Below are 17,042 nucleotides of genomic sequence, written 5' to 3' on the forward strand. Positions count from 1 at the left end.
ATCTAGTAACAGACAAACATGGTAATTGACCGTACCTTCGCTATACCTCCCATTAGCTAATCAGCGAGATATGCAAATTAACCACCAACAAAGATGGCAGTTAATTTGCATACGTAGGTGCGAAGCGGTGGAGTAAAGACTGAAGGCGTGAGGAGAACCAAGATGGCGGCATAGGTAAACACCGGAGATTGCTGTCTCGCACAACCACTTCAAAAATACAACTAAAAGACGGAGCGGACATCACCCAGAACCACAGGAAGGCTGGCTGAGTGGAAATTCTACAACTAGAAGGAAAGAGAAAAGCATACCGAGGCTCAGAGGAGGCGCAGTGCAGAAGTGAAATACTAAGGTGCAGAGGTGCGTGCGGAGTGGGCTGGCGGCTGAGGGTGAGGTTATCTGTTTCAATTGGGAGGGAGTCTCAGACTCTGAGCTCCACATCCGGGCGAGTGTCTAGGGACCCAGACTCATACGGGAGAAGCGGGACTGTCTGGCATCAGTCGGAACTCGAGGGCAGCTTTCTCTCTGAGGTTTGCAGCAGTTGCTGGGACACTGAGAAGCAGAGCCTCTGGGGATGGGACTGAGAGCAGCCATAACTGGTCCCTCTGCCCGCCCTGTTGATCCTGTGGGACCCGCCCCACCCAAGCCCTGCACAGAGGCATTTGCCGGATAGCGCTAGATTAACACCTCCCTAGAGGACAGAAATTCTCCCACTGCAGACACAGCTGATTCTCACAGCCAGTTGGCCTGGAGGTCAAATTGCCCCCCCCCCCCCCCCCAGTATTACCTACAACAATCAAGGCTTAACTACAATAAGACTGCGCACAAAGACCACTAGGGGGTGCACCAAGAAAGCATAAAAAATGCAGAGACAAAGAAACAGGACACAAATATCAGAAATGGAGGATATAGAGTTCAAAACCACACTTTTTTTTTTTCAAAACCACACTTTTAAGGTCTCTCAAGAACTATCTAGAAGCCGCCGATAAATTTAGTAAGGCCCTCAAAAAGACTGGTGAGACTGCTGATAAATATAGTGAGATCCTCAAGAAATCTAATGAGACCCTTGATGTTGTGATAAAGAACCAACTAGAAATTAAGCATACACTGACTGAAATAAAGAATATTATACAGACTCCCAACAGCAGACCAAGGAGCGCAAGAATCAAGTCAAAGATTTGAAATGCGAAGAAGCAAAAAACACCCAACCGGAAAAGCAAAATGAAAAAAGAACCCAAAAATACGAAGATAGTGTAAGGAGCCTCTGGGACAGTTTCAAGCGTACCAACATCCGAATTATAGGGGTGCCAGAAGATGAGAGAGAGCAAGATATTGAAAACCTATTTGAAGAAATAATGACAGAAAACTTCCCCTACCTGGTGAAAGAAATAGACTTACAAGTCCAGGAAGCGCAGAGAACCCCAAACAAAGGGAATCCAAAGAGGACCACACCAAGACACATCATCATTAAAATGACAAGAGCAAAAGACAAAGAGAGAATCTCAAAAGCAGCAAGAGAAAGAAACTCAGTTACCTACAAGGTAATACCCATACGACTGTCAGCTGATTTCTCAACAGAAACTTTGCAGGCCAGAAGGGAGTGGCAAGAAATATTCAAAGTGATGAATACCAAGAACCTACAACCAAGATTACTTTATCCAGCAAAGCTATCATTCAGAATTGAAGGTCAGATAAAGAGCTTCACAGATAAGGAAAAGCTAAAGGAGTTCATCACCACCAAACCAGTATTATATGAAATGCTGAAAGGTATCCTTTAAGAAGAAGAAGAAGAAGAAGAAAAAGGTAAAGATACAAACTATGAACAACAAATACATATCTATCAACAAGTGAATCTAAGAATCAAGTGAATATATAATCTGATGAACAGTATGAACTGGTGATTATAATAGAATCAGGGACATAGAAAAGGAATGGACTGACTATTCTTGGGGGGCGGGGAAAGGGATGTGGGGGGTGCAGGAAGAGACTGGACAAAAATGGTGCACCTATGGATGAGGACAGTGGGTGGGGAGTGAGGGCGGAGGGTGGGGTGGGAACTGGGAGGAGGGGAGTTATGGGGGGAAAAAGAGGAACAAATGTAATAATCTGAACAATAAAGATTTATTTAAAAAAAAAAAAAAAAGACTGAAGGTGGCTCCAGCCAGAGCAGCCAAGACTGAAGGCGGCTCCGGCCGCAGCCAAGGCCTGGGTCCCAGGTGCCGGAGGAAAACCAGTGCCGGCAGCCAGGGGAAGGGAAGGCCTATTGCATGAATCTTTTCGTGCAACAGGCCTCTTGTTAAGTTAATAACAATGTACCTACCTATATAGTTTAAGTTTAAAAAATTTGGCTCTCAAAAGAAATTTCAGTCTTTGTACTGTTGATATTTGGCTCTGTTGACTAATGAGTTTGCCGACACTGCCCTAGAGCATAGTGGATACGCAGTGAATGTCAGTTCTCTTCTCTCCCAACTTCTCCCACTCAATGTGGGCCACTGCATTGTGAGGCTGCCTACGAATGCCTGGGTCGGTTTGCTTTTAAGTTCAAAACCTACGATAAGGGTTTCTCAGCCCTTATCATAGCCCCCAGCTGTGGCTGCCGCTTATCACTGAGTTGAGTTGGTTCTATGTGGAATCCTTGTCTGGTGAGGAAGTCACAGCAGCTGGGCCGCCTCAGTTTCCGGGGAGATCTGCCTCACATACCTGATGGCCTGGGACCAGCATGGGAGGGGGAGCTGTTCCTGGACTTGCCACACAGCTGCACCAGGCCAATGGGTGACAGTCACAGAGGGCCAGGCTTTAGCCAAATAGGAGGTCATCCCTGTCGTCATTGCCTGTGAAACTAGGACCTGGGTTCTTTCTGTCCTGTCAAAGCAATATGGCACGTGGTTGTCAAGAATACTTTATCCTGCCCTGGCCAGGTGGCCTGGTTGGTTGGAGTGTTGTCCCATGCACCAGACGGTTGTGGGTTCAATTCCTGATTGGGGCACATACCTAGGTTTTGGATTTGATCCTCAGTGGAGGTTCGTACAAGAGGCAACAGATCCATGTTTCTCTCTTACATCTCTCCCTCTCTCTCTTTCTCTCTCTCTCTCTCTCTCAAATTAATTTTAAAAAAACACACATATCTTAGGTGAGGATTTTTTTTTAAGTACATTATACTAAAAGGTTTATAACAATAAACAATGGTCTCCTTGCCACCCAGCCAGGGTCCTCTCTGGAGCCAACCTCTTTTAGATGTTTCTTCTGGTAGTTATCTCCATATTTCCAAATAATATGCTTATTCTTATATTTTTTGGTTTACTAATTTTAGATGTTATCTATTGACTTTTTATTATGGTAGATGAAGATCTGACAGTTTGGCACAACCTCCATCCTCGTGTCATAACTTGGAGTTAAATCAATATTCAGCCTGGCTGGCGTGTTCAGTGGTTAGCGTAGACCTAAGAACCAGGAGGTCACTGTTCAATTTCCTGTCAGGGCACATGCCTGGGTTTCGGGCTCTCCATCCCCAGTAGAGGGCCTGCAGGAGGCAGCCAATCGATGATTACCTCTCATCCTTGATGTTTCTATCTCTCTCTCCCTCTCCCCACCTCTCTGAAATCAATAAAATATATGTATATTTAAAAGTCAATATTCAGTGTGTACTTTATTATGATAACAAATCATTCAAGTCTTTGCCACATTCTACAGAGTTCTATAGGATTGGCCCCTGGCTCCGTCTTCCCCCTGCTGTTTCTTTCTTCATCCCTCTCCTCCAGCATCAGTGACCTCTCTGGTTCTTTTTACTTTTTAAAAAAATATATTTTATTGATTTCAGAGAGGAAGGAAGAGGGAACGAGAGATAGAAACATCAATGATGAGAGAGAATCATTGATTGGCTGCCTCCTGCACACCCCACACTGTGATGGAGCCCACAGCCTAGGCATGTGCCCTGACCGGGAATCAAACCATGACCTCCTGATTCATAGTGATAACCAGAATGGTGAGCTGAGGGTTTTTCCCAGATCATGTCCTTCCACACCACAGAATAAGCTCCATGGACCAGAAGATTTAAGCAAAAATGTGGAAAATTTATTACAAGCAGATTCAGACTCCCTGCATGGGGAGGGGGCCCAATAATGGGCTGCCTGGTGAAGCCTTGTAGACCAGGGGTATATATTTGCTACAAGCCAGCTTCTGTATCTATCTGTGTCGTCACCTGCTTGATTTCCTCATTGTTCTTGCCCAGCAATAACCGGAACGTTCTCTGTTTCTGTGTCAGCACACCTTATTGTTGCAAGTCCTCCCTTGGTTTCCCATGCCTCCTGCTTTGAGTCTAGAAACATTTTATTATTTCTGCTTGGTTGGTTCCTGCTCAAACTGCCCTGTCTGCCCCTGCCTATGTTCCACCTGCCTTTGTTTTCCACTGGACCCCTGTCCTATCTGCCTGCATGTCAAGCTAACTTCTCTCAATAGGTTGACACTCAACCACTGAGCCATGCTGGCTGGGCCTCCCTGGTTCTTTAAACATTCAACCATACTGAGTGCACCCCTGCCTCAGGGCCTTTGCGCTCGCTTTTCCCATTATCAGAATATAATCCTCCCTGAGCTGCTTTCTTTCTTTTATTAATCCTCCCCCAAGGGCCCATTGATGAGAGAGAGAGAGAGAGAGAAACGTCGACTTTCTGCCTTCTGTACCTGCACCCGCCCCAACAGGGATCCAACCTGCAACCTAGGTATGTGCCCTGACCAAGAATGAACCCCAAACCTTTTGGTGTACGGACAATGCTCCAACCAACTGAGCCACCCAGCCAGAGTTGATAATATATAATTGTTGTTAAACCTGAGGATATTTTTTTCAATTGATTTTTTTTTTTTTAGAGAGAGAGTGGAAGGGAGGGAGGGGAAGAGAGAGAGAAAAGGACATTGATGTGAGAGAGACACATCTATTGGTTGTCTCCCACACGCGCCCCACTGGGACCAGGGATCCAACTGGCAACCCTTCCGTGTATGGGTCAACGCTCTAACCACTGAGAAACACTGCCAGGGCTATGTATTTTTTGTGCTTTAATTTCTTTGTTTGTATAATATCCTTTCCCCTCCCTATATGTACTACATGGGCACACCCCTATATAACCTACTTATATATTTCTTTTGTTTTTTATATCTTTTTATTGATTTCAGAGAGAAAGAGAGAGGGAGAGGGTGAGGGAGAGAGAGATAGAAACATCACTGATGAGAGAGAATCATTGATCACCTGCCTCTTGCACTTTGTTTACCTCCATGTATCTTGAGCCTAGGAACATGCCTGGTATGTAGAGGACTGTCAATAAACATCTGATTCACCCTAGCTGGTTATGATCAGTGGATAGAGCTTCGGCCTACAGACCAAAGGGTCCCGAGTTCAATTTTGGTCAAGCTCCTCCTTGGCCCAGGTCCTGGTCGGGGCTCGTGCAGGAGGCAATGAACCGATGTGTTTCTCTCACATTGATGTTTCTCTCTGTCTTTCCTTCTCTCTTCCACTCTCCCTAAAAATCAATGGAAAAATATCCTTGGGTGAGAATAAAAAAAATAAAAATAAGTAAACATCTGGATTGAATGAATGCTGAGTCTATTGACTTACTGTGCTTTAATTTCTTTGTTTGTATAATATCCTTTCCCCTCCCTATATGTACTACATGGGCACACCCCTATATAACCTACTTATATATTTCTTTTGTTTTTTATATTTTTTTATTGATTTCAGAGAGAAAGAGAGAGGGAGAGGGTGAGGGAGAGAGAGATAGAAACATCACTGATGAGAGAGAATCATTGATCACCTGCCTCTTGCACGCCTCCTGCAAGGGATTGAGCCTGCAACCCAGGCATGTGCCCTTGACTGGAATTGAACCTCGGACCCTTCAGTCCAAAGGCTAATGCTCTATCCACTGAGCCAAACCATTAGGGTGACCTACTTATGTTAATGTAACACAGATGTCACTAATTGCCACAGGCCTCTTTTGTGTGAGTGAGTATAAAGGTGCCACTGACCAGCCGGTTGTGGCTGCTTTGTATGCAATAAACTATCCACCTATGCCTGCTCGTGTCTTTTTTCCAATTTCCAGCGTCCAAAGAGGTCAGGTCCATGGCAGAGGAACTTGGGCCCAACATGCTCCCTCTTCCTTCATGTTCTTATGTCATATTCAAGAGTCTGATCACCCTCGAGCAGCCCTTGTGAGATCTCACGGGAGTATTTTCTATATTATTTCACCTGGAGGTAGATGACCTTGCTATTAAACCCAATCCTTCCTACCCTGAGGTTCAGCTTAGAGACTATCTTTCAATGAAGTCCTCCTGACCCTCATTATAACCAGGGCCAGAAGTGGGGTGAACTTAGCAAGGCACCTAAGGTGCAAAGCTTAGGGAGGCCCTCACTCTCAGAGCTGTACAAATATCTGTTCCATCAGTTTGCACTCATGTCGATTGCTCAGCCTCAGCCGTCCCCACCTTCATTCCATGCTGCTGACTGTGCCCAGAGTAATCTTCTGAAACACGTGGCTTCCCCGTTGCCACCCGTCACTCAATCAGTCTGAAACCAAACATTGCACCTAAATTGGCTGTTCCTTTAGATGACTATCAATGATACCACCGTCTTTTGTCATTTAGTTCTTAAAACGTTGGAATTACTTCTGACCTTTGCCCTCCTAGTCCTTAAATACCTCATCAGTTACTTGAATTTTCCTTCACTGGTCTTTTTTTTTTTTTTTTTTTTCATTTCTTTTAGCCATCTCCAGCCTAATTCTGGTCCATTAGGGAATTCAGCATGTCTTCCAAGGACTGATAGTAAGTGGTATTAAGAAGATATTTGGTTAGGGATCTGAGAATGCCTGAATCCTGGCTTGGCCAGACATCTCCTCTTCCCATGAGGTCCCCAGGGGAAATACATGTATAGGGAACAATGACCCAAACAGGCAAAATAGAACTTTATTATTAGCTGGGTATTATTAGCTCAAACCACAATGTACAAGTCAGGAAAGATAGTCTGGACTCTAGATGTCTCTGCCTATTCTCTCTCATCCGTACCCAAATATGAGTCTTAGAATCTTACTCTCTAGTGCAGTCGTGGGCAAACTACGGCCCCCAGGCCGGATCCGGCCCGTTTGAAATGAATAAAACTAAAAAAAAAAAAAAAGACCGTACCCTTTTATGTAATGATGTTTACTTTGAATTTATATTAGTTCACACAAATACTCCATCCATGCTTTTGTTCCGGCCCTCTGGTCCAGTTTAAGAACCCATTGTGGCCCTCGAGTCAAAAAGTTTGCCCACCCCTGCTCTAGTGGGACAAAAAGCCACTCTTACCAGAGAAACTGAAGAGAAAGACTAATCTGCAGACTTTTTGCCCAAAGATCGGGGCTGTCCCAAGTCTTCACAGGTGGGCAGTAGCCCCAGGGGCTAGCAACCTCTCGAGAGGAAAAGAGAGGATGCTGGCTGAGGTGCATCAGAGTAGAGACAGGGCAGCACTTGTTACCACTCAAAACTTGGTGAAGATGGGAGGGAGGCTGCACTCACTCGTGCTGAATCTTTTACTTTGCAAAGGCTCAATCCCTAGACAATGTAACTTACTCTGTATTCTCCAATTTTAGCAAGCTTTTTTTCCTTTGAGGGGGTGGGGGTGGGATGAAATTTTTTGCTCACTATCCTGACTCCACTCTAAGGGGGAAGCCTTGAGTGCCCTCTAGGGACCAGTGGCTCAACTCAAATTTGGATTCATGGTGAATCTACACTAATCTGATCTTGTTCGTGCTTTACTCAAAATTGTCAAAAGCTATCTGTTGCCTTCTGAGTTAAGAACCAATTTTTTTTAAAAAATATATTTTATTGATTTTTTACAGAGAGGAAGGGAGAGAGATAGAGAGTTAGAAACATCGATTAGCTGCCTCCTGCACATCTCCTACTGGGGATGTGCCCGCAAGCCAGGTACATGCCCTTGACCGGAATCGAACCCGGAACCTTTCAGTCCGCAGGCCGACGCTCTATCCACTGAGCCAAACCGGTTCGGCATGAGAACCAATTTTTAAAGAGGTCTTTATGACCCTCTACAGTCTGGCTCAACATACTTTTTTTTCCCCCCAATCATTAGAATGACTTGGGATTATGCCAGACAAGGCAAGAATAGGAAAATGACATCAAATGTAGTCACCCAGCCCTAACCGGCTTGGTTCAGTGGATAGAGCATCAGCCTGTGGACTGAAGGGTCCCAGGTTCGATTCCGGCCAAGGGCACATGCCTGGGTTTCTGCCTCAATCCCGAGGAGGCAGCCGATCAATGATTCTCTCTCATCATTGATGTTTCTATCTCTCTCTCCTTCTCCCTTTCTCTCTGAAATCAATAAAGAAATATATTTAAAAATATATATATAGTCACCCAATAAAGAGATCATTTGGATCTAATCAAGAGGGGAATGAACCCAGGCAGTTACCAGGATTTTCCCTGCCAGGTAATCTAATCAACAGGTCCAGAAAGAACTAGGTGAGGCATCACAGGAATCTAATGTGTAGGGTGGGCTCTGGGAGAACCCTGTTGACACACATCATATAAAAGGGAGTTGGTGTGTTCACAGCGATGGCAGAAGAATCTCTCTCATACATGTTGGTCAAAAATCTCTGACAAAAGACAACCTCAGCCTGCTGAGACAGGAGTCCCCCTTCTCTTGCAAAGGTAAGCCCAGTCTCGGCTTGAGACAGTAACCTCAATAGTTAATGTCATTGAATCCTAAGAAGGTTCAGAATTTAATATGAGAATGATGAAAATGTCAAATCCATAGTATCCATATTTTTGTGTTAACTTTGTTAATATTCTGTGCAATTAGGTATTTTCAATGTAAAATTTAGAGAATTTATTGTTAGAGAATCTGACAAATTAGCCTTGTGATTCCAATGAAAAATATATAATTAATTAATCTTAGACTTGTATTAGAGAATTCTACTAGTTTGCAAATAGCATTTAGAGAATCTAACATTCACTATACTTGTTTCCTATATTAGATTTCTAAGAATCACTAGATTAATCACTATTTGCTAGAGAGATGACTAAGAGCAAGTAACTTAAACTTCTTGTACCTGTTTTCTCACCTGTGAAATGAGTATAATACCTATTTCATGAGATTGTTGTGAGAGAATTATGAGTTCGTACAAGAGTTTGCAACAGTGCCTGACTTTTAGTGAATGTTCAATAAGTCAGTTGCTGTTATTATTTATATAAAGAGGTTTTGTTTGTCAGTTCAGATATTTAAATACAGTATTTAAAAATAAGGTGAAAATGTTATGTTTAAAATGCTGTTTGGCATGTTTAGGGAAATTTATTAACAGTGTTGTAAGTGAAGCAGTTATTTGGGGGTTTAGTGTATTCCAGCTGATTTGGAGGAGCATTAATCAGCCTCTCTCACAGTGTCCATGTTTCCCACTGTATCCAAAGCACCAGGTACTTCATACTTGGTAGTGTACCAAATCTGTGTTGAATTGAACTGAGAAGTGATATAAAAAAGATTCTGCCTGGCCAGTATGCTCAGTGGTTGAGTGTCAACCTATGAACCAGGTCACTGTTTGATTCCCACTCAGGTCACATGCCCGGGTTGCGGGCTCCATGCCCAGTGTGGGGCGTGCAGGAGGCAGCTGGTCAATGGTTCTCTCTTATCATTGATGTTTCTATCTCTCTCTCCCTCCCCCTTCCTCTCTGAAATAAAAATATATATTAAAAAAAAAAAGTAAAGAAAGTTGTGTGCAGAGAGCAGCCCTTGCAAAAGTTGTGAGGTGGAAGAACTTCCTGTGTTGTATGACCTGAGAGCTTCCGAGTTTGGCTGTCCTGGTGGAGAAGTCTGCGACAGATGATGTCAGAGCTGGCAGCATCGGATGAGGTCATGAAGAGCCTTGAAGTCACCTCAAAGAATTTTAGACTCTAACTTATGGGTAATGGGATCTTATAAGCCTGTTAAGCAAGGAAATGACAAGATTTACTTAAAAACAAACAAACAAAAAACCTCCCACAACAATCAAGCTATAGGGTGTAGAATGGATTGGAGAAGGCAATTCCTATAGCAGGGAGACCAGGAAGAGTTTTCTGCAGTATCTTGATGAGGACTGATAGAATCTTGAGCCAAGTTAAGAAATGACAAGGAAGGACAGTTTTAAAAATCTAATTGATGATGGGGACTTGAGGGAGAGAGAAAGGAGTATTGGATCATCATGCCTAGGTTTCTGACCTGAGTCCCTGGGTGGTAGGTGGTGACACTCAAGTCACTTTCTTAGAAATCGCTGAATAAAAAGACATTCCGTTTTTATTTTTTTAAATTTATTTTTATTGATTTATGGACCCTTTAGTCCATAGGCCGACGCTCTATCCACTGAGCCAAACCGGCTAGGGCAAGACATTCCATTTTTAGAGATGTTTCATTTTGTTGAAAATGAAAGTTTCCTGCCTGGCCGGCATAGATTCTTTCTCATCATTGATGTTTCTCTCTCCCTTCTTCTCTGAAATCAATACAAATATATATTTTTAAAAATAAAGAAAATTAAAGTTTTCTAATTGTGTGGAGCTGTTTTCTGACACCCTTTGGATATTTAGCAATTCCCTAGGCAATGGTTCTTACACGATGGTGCCATGAGAACAACCAGGAGAAGGTGTGAGGGGATGGATAGAGGGCGGTGCGAATAATGAGGTTCCTGCACGAGCAGCCAAGGTTCTGGAGACACCAATGGGGGCCCAGGATTTACACTTAAATCAGGCGAAGGGTTAAGGGTTACGATTCAGGTAGTCAGTCTCCCGACCACACTTTTAAAAAACAAAGAACAACAAAACCACTTCTAAGAAGTCTCCGAAACTCCATTGCTCTCCTGCTGTGCACGGCTCCCTGCTTCGCGGGCACCTGCTTGGGGTCCCCCTTGCTTTGGCCTCCCTCCCTCCAGCTCAAGAGCGAGGGGTTCGTCTTCCTAACCCAGTGGTTCTCAACCTTCCTAATGCCGCCACCCTTCAATACAGTTCCTCATGTTGTGGTGACCCCCCATTTCATTGTTACAAATGGAACATAATGAAAGCCTAGTGATTAATCACAAAAATAATATGTAATTATATATGTGTTTTCCGATGGTCTTAGAGTCGTTCGACCCCCAAAGGGGTCGCGACCCACAGGTTGAGAACCGCTGTGACCTAACCGGTGCATCTGCGGCGAAACCCAGAAAAATTCTTGGCACAGAAAGTGTCCGCTAGAAACGTTCGCCCAATGAATGAATGAGCGAATAGATGAATCTATTGCTTTGCACAAAAACGTCTGCTTTTCAACACCTGGGGAGGGTTTGAGATGGGGAAGCTAAGGTCCTTGCAGAGAGCGGGTGAGGATGCGAGCGGCAGGCAGCGCGAAGAGCGCAGGGAAACCCCTTTCCGAGCGTCTGTGCCCCTTCAGGAGCCCTCATTCCCCGGGTGTGCGGCGAGAAATGTTACGATTTCCAGACCAGCAACCATCTTGGGCGGCCCGCGCCCCTTCTCCCGGGGCGTCCGCGTTGGACTAATCCATTTGCTTTCGTGGCCGCCACCCCATCCAACCCTCTGAAGCGCAAGGTGAGCGTGGGGAGCCCGCGGGGAGCTGCGGAGACCCTACGCCCCGGGGCCCCTCCGGGCCGAGCCCGCCAAGGAAACGCCGACCTCCCCATCATGGCGGCCGCCGGGCGGGGAAGCCGAGCCCGTGCGTCGCGTGCGTGCTCCCCTCCCTCCCCTCCCCCTCGGCGGCGGCAGAGGCGGCAGCGCTCGCCATTGCCGCTGGTGGCAGGAGGCTGCGAGGAGCCGGCGCGGTCGCAGTCTCCACGGCGCAGGCCCACGGTAGCGCAGCCGCTCTGAGGTGAGTGCCCTACCGCGCAATCTCCAGCTATTTCAGCCCCGGCGCAGCCGCAACACGCCGCCCGCCCGCCGGCCGGCCGGCCCGCCCCGCAGCCGGCACCCTGCCGCCCCCGGCTCCGGGCCTGGGCCCCCGCCGCCTTCGGCCTGCCTGGGGCGGGGGGCCCCGGCCCGGCCCCGTCAAACCGCCACTCCGAGGATGCGCAGGCCGCACTAGGCCCCAGGCGTCCTGGCGGGCCCGGGAGGGAGGCGCTGCCCGCCCGAGAGCCCCGGGGTTCCGGCCTCCCTCGCCGCCCCAGGCTCTCGGGGCCGCGGCCTCCTCTCCGGCGTGGAACCCGGGGCCCGGGCCCGGCCTTGCCGCGGGCTCGGGAGCGGGAGGCCCGGGAGAGCGCGCCGGGCCGGGGAACAGGAGGTGGGCGGGCTGCGCGGGACCGGAGCCGCGGCTCTTGGCTCGCCCCCCGGGGCCCTTCCTGGGTCTGGGCCGCGGGCGGCGCGGCGGGCTGGGCCGACTCGGGCGCGGGAGCCGCTGTCTCCGGCGGGGAAGGAGGCGGCTCCCGGGGCGGCCTCCGCTGCTTCCCTCCCGCCGGGGCGGCGTGGGCTGGTGGCCCAGGTAGACGGGGGACGCCGGAACATGGCGCGCTGCCCACCTTCTTGCAAGTTAGAAGGCGGCTCGGGCGGCGGCGGCGGCGGCAGTTCGAGGAGGAGGGCGCAAAGTCCTTTTGTATGCAGACAGAAGGAGCGACATGATGCTTTCCTCCACGGCTGACATGCTGCCCCGGGAGGAACCGCGGCTCTTCTCTGCCGGGGGTGGTGGTCCCCTGGGTGCGGGTGCGGGACCGGGGAGTGGCGCGGCCGTCGGAAGGAAGCGACCCTTTGCCGCTGGACGGACCGGGGCTCCGGACGGTCGTGTGCATGATGCTGACACCATCTTCCCGGCCTTTCGGGGGCCTCCGGGGTTGGTCCCTGCGTGTCACCTACCCCACCGTGCAGCGGTGTCCATCGCCTCTCTCACCTGTTGTGTCGTCGTGGCTGGCCCCGAAGTTTCTGCCGTGCACCTCTCTGTGCTCACCAGAACTTGGAAGCTGTCTAACAATTCTTAATATTTTTAGGGCTTCCAGCGGTAACTGTGCTCCAGCCAGTTGGAGGAGCTGTTGCCTGGCCTCCATCACTTTTTTCCAAGCATTAGAGTTGAATATATTACTTGCTTGCTTTTAGAGCGAGTGTCGGTTGTGCTTAAGTATTTCTGTGGTCAGAGCAAAATGCGCATTTTCTTAGTGTGTAGAGACAGTGCGTTGGGAGCTCTTAGGGTGAAAGGTAGTGTGAGTGAACCTGTCAACTTTGTCCCAGGGCGTCATCTGCGGCCACAGGGATCCTTTTCTCATTTCATCTCTGCCTACTCTTTTAAAAAATTCATTTTCCTTTGTCCGTGAACAGTAAGGGACTGGAAAAGGGAGAGAGGATCTTGAAGATGCTGTGTGTGTGTGTGTGTTATTCAGTAGTGACCCGACTCCCTGTGATTGTGTTTGAAAGTTCTTGACGTGTTATCCTATAAGGGAGGGAAAATATGACTAGTTCTGTGTCTACATCTGAGTGTAATTTCCTTATTTTATCGAGTGCAAAAGCAAGCGTACAGTTATCACATGTAATGTAGTATTCTTATTCTTGACTTGGGCCCTAAATTGTGTGCAGAATTTTTGTGTCAAGGGACTTATTTTTTTCTTCTGACAGCATCCTTATTTAGAGTCCTGTGATTTCATGGCACCTTCCTCCCACAACCCCTATCTCAAACTCAGCTTCCATGAGGGAAAATGACTTTTTTGCTAGTAGTCAGTGGTCATATTCTCACTTAGGGAAAAATTTTTTTTTTCTTATACCCAAGCCAGGAGTTTTCACGGAAATAGTTTTCTTACTAGGTTTATGGAAATTTAGCTTCTGGACTTAGGAAAGTAACTATAGGAGTAGAAGGTAATGAAAGCCCTTGTTCAGATATAGAAGGGATTAAAGGAGAAAGGATTTCAGGTTTACCTCCCAATTCATGTATATTTCAATGGAACCAAAAAGTGTACAGTTTTTTAATTTAATGATTTTGCTAGGGTGCTGAAGACCAACTTCCCATGAATTTGCATTGCCTGTAGGTTCAGTCACACCATTGGGTTGTCTTCAAAAGTATTTTATCTGAAATAATCACAAGTGGGTGACTGTTTTAAGGGAAATTTAAGCTCTGTGGGGTCTGGGATTAATTTTTTATACCTCTTACTTGGGGAATAATAATGATGAACAGTAATTATTGAAGTTAAGTTTTTTTTTCACAAATATTTGAAAAGGCGTGCTGATATTTTGGTTTCTGGAAGGTCTTTAGAAGCACACCCTCCAGCCCTCTGGAGAACAGGAAATGATTGCATAGTTCAGTTTCTGTCATATCTTAGGTGAGCCCTGTTCATCCACTCAGTTCCACTGTGGGTTGTTGAGTGAGTGTCAGAAGTGTCTACCTGAAGCATTTCCATGTATTCTGTCTGGGGCTGGAAATGTGATACTTGAATTTAGATGTTTGTGTAATTCTGCGTGATGCTTATTAATACATGTATAAATAGTATTTGGAAAGTCAGCTTTACAAATATCATCTTTGACTTTGTAAAAAAACATTTCAGAAAATGTTCTATACTAAAGGACATTTTCTCTGTTCTTTCATGTTTTCCTTGAGAGCTAAGGCTAGTGTTTTTAGTCTGAGCTTATCCAAATATAATTTTCCATGAATGCTTAGTAAAACAGCAGTGGAAAAGAAACCCACTTGTTAAGTTTATTTTAGAAATATTTTATTTAGACTAAGTACAATCAGTATTTTTTGCTGCTTTAGAGACATGTTAATTTTTGTGCCTTATGTATCATAGTTCCTTATTTGCTAGGGGTAGATTATCCACTTTCTTGGTTTTTCAGTTAGTATTTTTATCCATCAGTTTTGTACTAAAATGAACAGGCTGGAAGAGAAATAGTAAAAAGAGGTGAAACAAATCAATTTCAGGTGTTTCCAGAAGATTACAGCAACATTCAACTATTTGGAAACTTTTAATCCTGGAGTAACAAAAGCTTTGTCTGGTTATTTTGATGTAATATGGACACAGCTTAGCAAATTAATTTTTGACTGCTCAAGGAAAATAAGTGGCTTATATATACCTTGGAATATATACTTTTTTCTGAAGTGCAGTTCAGAATTAGGCTAATTTATTTTCGATCCCACTCATTGCAGTTTAGTTAACTACCAAAGCTTCAAAAAAGTTTTATTTTTTCCCTTTTCATCATGTCGCCTGTACACCGACAATGTCCTAAAATGTGAATATTAATGTGAACTAAAGAAAAGTCAGAATTGCAACTTTATAGAGATATTTTAGTATATTTTTAAAAGACAAAAAAAGAAAAAACAATTAGGGGACAGTTCAGACAGACTTAAAATATTTGTGTTCCCTTGAGGCAAATCTGTATTGTATGAATGGCAATCACTTAGAAGATAAACTGGCCACATCTCCAGAATTCCAGATCTCATAACCTGCCTTAAACTGCTCTTGAACCAGATAATATTTCTTAAGGAAGCCGTGTGTGAGTGTGTGTGTGTGTGTGTGTGTGTGTGTGTGTCTAAAGTTTGAGGGGGAAAGAGTAACTGATACTGGCAAAATAATCTAGTTTTATAGATTGGGATGATCACTGGAATTTAGGAGATACATTGGTTTGAAAAGCTCAAGGAGCTACTTTTGTATGGGTCATCAGTTGGTGATTTAGACTGTCCACTATAATGTACTTAGTATGTAAGTGTAATATTTAGATTAATTCATGCATGCTGATTTCTGTGGTTGCAAATGTGAAAAGTTTGGCTGACAGTTTAAGTGAACATTTTCTTAACTCTTAAGTAGTGCCTGTTGGATAAATTGCCAAGTGTTTTTCAGAATCATGAAGAATGAGCTTTGTATGCATAAGCGTTAAGACCATTTCAAAAAAGAGCTTGTAATTTACTGTTGGTACAGTCTTTGCATTTCAGAACTTGGAGAGTGTTTTGTTGCTGGTACTGAATGCTAATGTGGTTAGTCTGGCAGCTAAACCTACGAAGAACAAGAGGAAGTGAGGAAATGTCCTTATGAAACATTGCTTACAACTAAGCAGTGGACTAGAAATGAGGAGCGGACTAGGGGACTTAATCCTCATTTTATGTTCAAAAGAGGATGAGGTGTACCCACCATTGAGAAATAACCTTAAGTGTGTCCTTACTTTGGAGTTTTGCCCTTCATTCACCAGACATTGATTAAAGACATGCAATATTCCAGGCATGTGCTAGGTGCTAGAATAACAAATAAACCATGGACCTTGTCTAGTAGGGGAGAAAGATTGAAGGCCCAACTAACTATAATACAATTTGTTGAGATCTGAAAGAGTGGCGTGGATTATTGAGGGAGGGAGGAATTCCCTCTGGGAAGGCATGGGTGTGATGCAGGGAGAATAAGTGAGGCTAGGGAAGACTTTTCATGTAGGGGATGTTGAAGTATGACTTTGAAGGGTGAGTGGCAGTATTACTGATGGAAAAGAGGCTTGAGGAAGGGCATTGATAGTCTGAGAAATAGCAAGTAGATTTTGCAGTACATAGGGAGTAGTGGAAAATGAAGCTGATGAAGTTGACTTGATTGGGAAGAGCATGGGGTGAGTTAAAAGATTTTAGTTGGTGAATAGATGATGATGCCTTTATTAAAAAAAAGAGAGATTTGTATTCATTAGCATAATGCCAGTGTAAATACATACTGCAAAAGAGTGTAATATCAAGAGTGAGGAAAAGACTAAAGGAAACCTCGTGGAGCACCTACATGTAAGGGTCAAGTAGATGAAGAGCCTTTTGAGGGAAGTTGAAGCGGAATGGGTAAAGATAATTGGTGTGTGTTGAAGAAGCTGAGGCTAGAGATTAAAGGAATTTTATTAGGGAATTTAGCAAAGTGAAATTGAGCAGTCTACTACAGAGCTCATTGGGATAAAAACTGGATGTAGTAATCAAGAGTTAAAAGACATTTTCTGAATGTGTGTGTATGTATATATATATACATACATACATATGTATGGGGTGGGCAGAAGTAGGTTTATGGTTGTTTATGTGGAAAAATATATAATACAAGAATGAATAAAAATACAAGAATAAACTTTTGCATACTCATAACTGTAAAACTACTTTT

At 45.0% G+C, this 17,042-nt stretch overlaps 1 protein-coding gene across 4 annotated transcripts in view; it reads left to right on the forward strand.

Moving 5' to 3' along the window:
- The first annotated feature begins 11,768 nt into the window (after window positions 1–11,768).
- NRF1 (nuclear respiratory factor 1) overlaps window positions 11,769–17,042 on the forward strand; it is a 129,132-nt gene continuing 123,858 nt past the window's right edge. For 3 of the 4 annotated variants that reach the window (XM_070423883.1, XM_070423886.1, XM_070423888.1), the window contains exon 1: window positions 11,769–11,845. The gene's annotated coding sequence lies outside the window, so the exon portion shown is untranslated. The remainder of the gene's footprint in view (window positions 11,846–17,042) is intronic. The other variant, XM_070423884.1, reaches the window with a different exon arrangement.

Source organism: Myotis yumanensis, unplaced genomic scaffold, assembly GCF_028538775.1.
Source record: "Myotis yumanensis isolate MYYU_CA2020_CCGP unplaced genomic scaffold, mMyoYum1.0.hap1 SCAF_9, whole genome shotgun sequence".
Lineage (NCBI taxonomy): Eukaryota > Metazoa > Chordata > Mammalia > Chiroptera > Vespertilionidae > Myotis > Myotis yumanensis.